This window comes from Vanessa cardui, chromosome 11, assembly GCF_905220365.1.
Source record: "Vanessa cardui chromosome 11, ilVanCard2.1, whole genome shotgun sequence".
NCBI classification, from domain to species: Eukaryota; Metazoa; Arthropoda; class Insecta; order Lepidoptera; family Nymphalidae; genus Vanessa; species Vanessa cardui.
In genome coordinates this window covers 7,963,331-7,969,493 of record NC_061133.1, presented here as the reverse complement: position 1 = coordinate 7,969,493, position 6,163 = coordinate 7,963,331, and the positions used below count along the sequence as shown (strand labels likewise).

The 6,163-nt window shown below is 33.3% G+C and overlaps 1 long non-coding RNA gene across 1 annotated transcript; it reads left to right on the top strand.

Moving 5' to 3' along the window:
- Positions 1 to 218: 218 nt before the first annotated feature.
- LOC124533913 lies at positions 219 to 4,649 on the top strand. Its single transcript, XR_006966710.1, has 2 exons — positions 219 to 533; positions 4,345 to 4,649. It is a non-coding gene; the product is annotated as an uncharacterized LOC124533913 (long non-coding RNA).
- The last annotated feature ends 1,514 nt before the right edge of the window (positions 4,650 to 6,163 follow it).

Genomic DNA, 6,163 nt, shown 5'->3' with positions numbered 1-6,163 from the left:
TGTTTACGTACATCATAACCGTGTTTACTTATATGTTATTATACCTCAGTACAATATGATATAAATATAATTTTCTCACATGTGCGCTCTGAATTTTATTTATGCATCCATTAATTTATAAATAGAAATTCATTTTGTACATAATAAGACAGGCACATTAAACAAATGTAGTTAAACTCTGTTTTGCGTTAAAAAGAACTTATTGCCAGTTATTCGCAAATTGAGACGATAGTCGATGTAGCTCGCTAAGTGCCCGGAGCGATGTGGATTGGTTACGCAACTCGTGCGCTGCCGCGTGAAGAGTGAAGTTCAATGTCACACATACGCACACAAGCATCCCGCCTTTGCGAATAAAATATATATAAGAAGATATAAAACTCGCGCTGGTGTGCGTTCTGATATCTGAATAATCGCAGCCAACCCGTTACTCGCCTCTATCAGCACTTCCCGGAATAATTCGCGAAAACGTTATTTTGCTTTGTGCCCACAAGTAGGTAACTGAGACGTCAATCGTATTTTTGCGCAAGGTCATGGTAAGTCAAGCTGTTATTTTCAGTACTGGTCGTGTTCTATTCCTTTTTCACGGTCACATATTAGCTTACATGACTAACAAGAATGACACGCAATCATTTTCCTATTAAAAAAATACTGTTCAGTAAATGCGCACCGAGAGTTTATCCCAATACGCATATATGCAACGGATTGAATACACATTAATATCAAATTATTATCGAAAAAAAAGAATGGGTTCAATAGTATTATTCCTAGTTCAGCACGCCCTTGTCTTGGCATCTGTTGTATTTGGAGCGCGAATGTTGTGAAAGGCGCAGGTTTGACGTAGGTCAAGGGCGAATAGTCTCACCGACCTAATTGCTAATGCGCCCTTACAAAGCCTTGCCCGTTAAACATGTCCCATTTAATACATCTAAATATTATTTCAGAAGAGAATGTCAATGCAATAAGTACCATTGATAGTTTTCATAACTACTTTATTACTGTATTATTCAAATATATTTTTAAATTTAAGTATATCTGAATATGCAAATTAGAATGATAATATTCAATATAATTAAAATGTAATGTTATAAAAGGAATAATAATTACTTGTCGTACTTACTAATAAATAACTTAATCGCAAGTTTAATTGCCTATGTATTTATTAAAAGGTTATAATAAGGTACTATAGACGCCACAGACTTTGTTAATCGTTAATTATAAGGTGCTAAATAGAAGCGCTAGGCGTCGTGACCCCGCGTCCTTGTCGTGACCTTCCCAGCATCCCTCCTGGACCCAGAATAAAGTTATTCCATAATCTATCTACCTAGAGGACGCTTAACTGAATATAATTTTCTATTTCGCTTCAATTTGCTTCAAATTATGATTTCTATTTCCTGATTGCATAATATATTAAAAATACGATGTATTTTTTACACGATACACTTTTATGAAGCAACGTTTCATACAATTGACTTTGTCGATATCACTTAATTGTGGTAGAATATAACATTATCTCTTCTATTGTATAATTTTAATCCGTACATTTTTAATCCTCTTTTGTTCGTCTTGCTAAAATTGTAAATACAAAAATACCTACAGAAAATATACTTACAAATATGTGTATATAACATGACATGTAATTAAATGTAATGTAAGTAATATTACATGATTTTGTTCCTTTTTTTGGTCTGTTGGTAATGTTGGCCATGGATATGAATAATGAATTATATAAAATAAATTAAAAAAGGGTTTAATCCAAAAATAAAAACGCGTCAACATTCACTGTGTATACGGAAGACAGCGAATTATATACCAAAATTCTACTTTATGATAAGAATCTGTTCAATATAAATATTCACGATCCTTGTATCTGGGCCAATCCATTATTCGCCATAATTTCGTTTGTCCTCGATCCCTTCGCACGAGGTAACCTAGATTCTGACTCGAACAGCCTGTCATCAAGGCCTTCTGAATTTAGGGAACGTTAAGGACATTTTATGTACCCATATTATACACAGTTTATTTGCCATTACGAATTGCTGAATGTAATGGGATTATAGCTTGAGAGAGTTACTATTGACGTGAAACATTATTATCCCTACCAATTATAATGACTATGAATGATAACACACATATTTCCGCTTCAATATCTGGTAATATGTTAGGTATACGAAAACAATCTAATGTAAACTAATATCTAAATACGCATTTATTGAAACAATATTTGAGTAGAACATTTTCAAGGTTAAAATTGTACATTGAGTATTTACGCAATCATTAGCAATATACGTAACGATATAGATTTGGAGTTCGAGGACAAGGCACCACAAACGATACGGACAGATAAATGTACATTTTATGTAACAGATAAGCTTCGAAACCTATTGTCACCACGAGGAAACTATTGTTTAGTCATATTTTTTTCGTGTAATTATGTAAATAATATATTTCTTTACAATTAACGTCATCAATTAGCTTCTGAGAATATTATAATTAAAAATGGTAACCACTTTCTTATAATAGTCCAGTTTTAACAAAGGTGTACATTAGAATTAATATTTAAAATAATATCGTATTTAATTTAATTACAAAATTAGGAGAAATGAGCAAATATTTTGTTAAAAAGAGAACGTTTTTTTTTATATATATTTTTTATATTTAGTGATAGAGTTACAATATTTATTGTACTACGTTGTAACTCGTCTCTGATTGTGGACGACGTAACACGTAACATATATACAAATGCAACTGATGCCAATTTCATGAGTAACTCGAACGACCTCAATTATTTGTGGACGAAATACTCTTCGTAAAATCTACATCAAGATCGCTATGCTACTTTCTTTGTAACACTAAACTTGTACTTACTTTAATATTTCGATAATGTCCGTGCTAAGCGTTCTATTATCGTTACTACTTTTAGAATAAATAGAGCCTATATTTATTATAAATATATAACATGAGAAAAGAAACTATAAAAATATATTTTTTCTTAAAAATGTTTGCGTAAATATTGACTAATAATTTATATATTTTTATTAAAAAATATAAGTAGTGAACAAGAAAAATAATCGTGTCTATCTATAGAACATTTGAAGCCTTTAACACATTCGATAGATAAATAATATTTTCATGTTACTTATAAAAATAATTGTCGTGGGCAATGAAATCTACTTTTTACGACCTCAAAAATGGAGGAGATTCTATATTTTAATGTCAATTTTTTTTTATTTATAATTTAATGATCATTTTAATATAGCTAATGTTAAATGTCAAAGACGAGGTATACCTCTTCTGTATTTACTGATAGCCGCCGAGACGTAAGAAGATAACCGTTCTCTTCAATTAGATTATTTACACATTTTCCAGAAACCTATAACCTTGTAGGGTGACGGTTACGTAATCCTTAAAAAAACATTAAGTAAGTATTTATGTATGTATACAATTACTTCTCCGGAGCGTGGATAAAGGTCGCGTCCCACGCAAATCTAGGGTGTTATCGGGTGTGAGGGGCGGCGGTGGGGGGCGAGCGGGCACGCGCGGGCATGGCGACCTTGCCCGGCTGTGACTCTGCGACCTTGGAGCCGACCGCCCGCTTCCCGCGCCCGTTCGCCCTCACCCCTAACGCCACCCCGCCCACACCATCTCTCACCCCCTCGACAGCCTACATTGCTACCATCATGTGCAAAATTTAATATCCCTCAAGTATTAGCTGGAGAGCAGGGAAGCATTTGGTCACCTAAAGCTAACGAAAAGTATACTTTTAATCCTTTTAATAAGCATGTCATTAAGAGGTATAAGACATTGTCGCATATAAATAAAAATTTGGGCTGCACAAATTGTCATGATGAGGATTGCTAGTGACCTCCATGACTATAAGTCACGAAGGATAAATATTGAAAATCATTAAGTTATAGGAAGACTGTTGTCACATCATCAAGCCCTGGTTTCAATTAAATGCAATTAAGCAATAATAATGGTAAACGAGTCATTTTGATATGAAATATAATTTTAATAAGATATCCTGTTTCCGCGTGAGCCGTCGCCCGGGCGCGACCTCGCCGTCCAAGGTCGCGGGCAACCATTCGGGGTTTTCCGTGTGTCGCCTGAAGGTCTCTCGCATTGCCTATATTTACATCGTACCTTCATTTTGAGCTAACCACTTCATGTAGCATAATAGCTGATAATCTTATCTTAATTATGTATTATTATGGTTTATAATGTAAACATTCTATTAGAATAATTTAAGAATAGCGGAAATATAATTTATGTTTCACGAATATCTGAACGTCGATCGTAGTAGAAGGCATGTTTTCATGACATTATTGCGGGATGACCTTTTCAAAGGATTACGTGGGTGGCGCGGAGGCTGTTGGCCCACCCCGTTGGAGCCGGCGCGGCAGCGGTGTGAGCGAGTGCAGGCGGGCGATGCACCGTCCGCAGGAGTCAAGTGCACGGCCGGGCCGCGCCGCCGCGCACTGCGCGATGCACCGCCCCCGGCGACATGCGCTCCGCTGTCGGTCAATAGCCACTATCAAATACCATTCCGGTACAAGTTGCACAATAGCGGATTAAATTTCATTATTCGATATTGTTTAAACCTTTCATCACTATTTCTTATATGCTTAAATAAATAAAAGTAATGAAGTTTATGATATCGATTTTATTGATAATTATTTTCACTTAAAGATAGACTATACTAAAGATATAACGTATTACTACTAAAATTTTTAAACTGTTCACTTGAATACAGTTAATCTTTAGAAAAATCAATAGCTCTCTTTCTATAATAATATACTCATGTAAATTTGAATATTATGACTTATTTGAAATTGACAATTTTCCTTTTTGATAACTGCTGAGGTTACAAAACGAATGACCCCACTCATATATCGTTGATCGTAGTATCAACTAAGAAAATTGGTCTTGTTTAGATTAATATAAGAGAAACGAATTGCTTAACCAACAATTTATATCTCTAATAGTTATATTTTCTTCTTCAAAAAAGCATCATAGATTAATTATTTGTGTTGATATTTATAATTATAAAATCCTAAAACGTACATAGCTTACAGACTTTTATATAGAACTAAGTACACGATTGTGAAGTTCTTGGAGAACATATATTGTCATAATTTGCTTCCACGTATCTTTAACGGTGTATACAGTACTGTAATCAATAATACATAACAATGAACGTGACGTAAATAAAAAGTCAAGTCACATTTCGATCTCATTTTTTTTTTAAATATCTGTGTTAAAAAGTAATAGGCTAAAGTTTTATTCATTAGCTCTGTGCTGTAGAAGAAATTCAAATAATATTCACTAGTTTCAATACGATACAATTCATTACTACAAGATCATTGAAAATAATCTCTATTTCAAATTCTCGACCATCAATAATTATTAATATACAAGATACCTACTGTAATTCGTAAATAAATATGATTAGGTAATTTAATATATAAATAATTAATTAATCAAAGTAATTGTAATGTCAAACTTTCAACTGTCATATAATATCGAGTGTTACTAGTATCATATTTTAATTCAGAAGCAGAATATATTATAAGTGTTTTTTTTTATAAGATGCTATTTCATTGATATTTTCATTATATTTTCATTATATTTCGTAATTTAGTTATTTAAATAACTATAAAGCGTTTGAGGAAGTGTCGGCAGGCGTCTGCGATGTTGTCACGTGGCGTGCGGAAGAAGGAAGCTCGCTGTAGGGTCACCATAGGCGGCAGCTGTTTGGACGGAAGAGTGGCCGAGGCCTAGGGCGGCCGTTGAACCGTTCTGTAGTAGTCATCGATTTACTACGTCAGTTATCATGATTATCATTTTTTTATTTGAGTTAAGTTTTTCTCAACTATCTCAAAGCATATGAACGTTCTATAAAACATATTACAATTAAATTAAACATCGACATCCTGAATGGAATTTAATAATGAATTTTCTTTATTGCGAATATCTAGTATTGGTTTTCATTATTACTCTATCGTTATGGAACTATGTCAAATTATGTGAAAAGTAAATTAATTTACGTTGTAGTTAAAGAATAAGTGAATTATCACTCTAATGAGGCAGCAGTTTTTTATATTTTGATCTTTGAAAAGTATTCTTAAGTTAAACAAAAAGGACTTGAATATATATTTTTTTACTT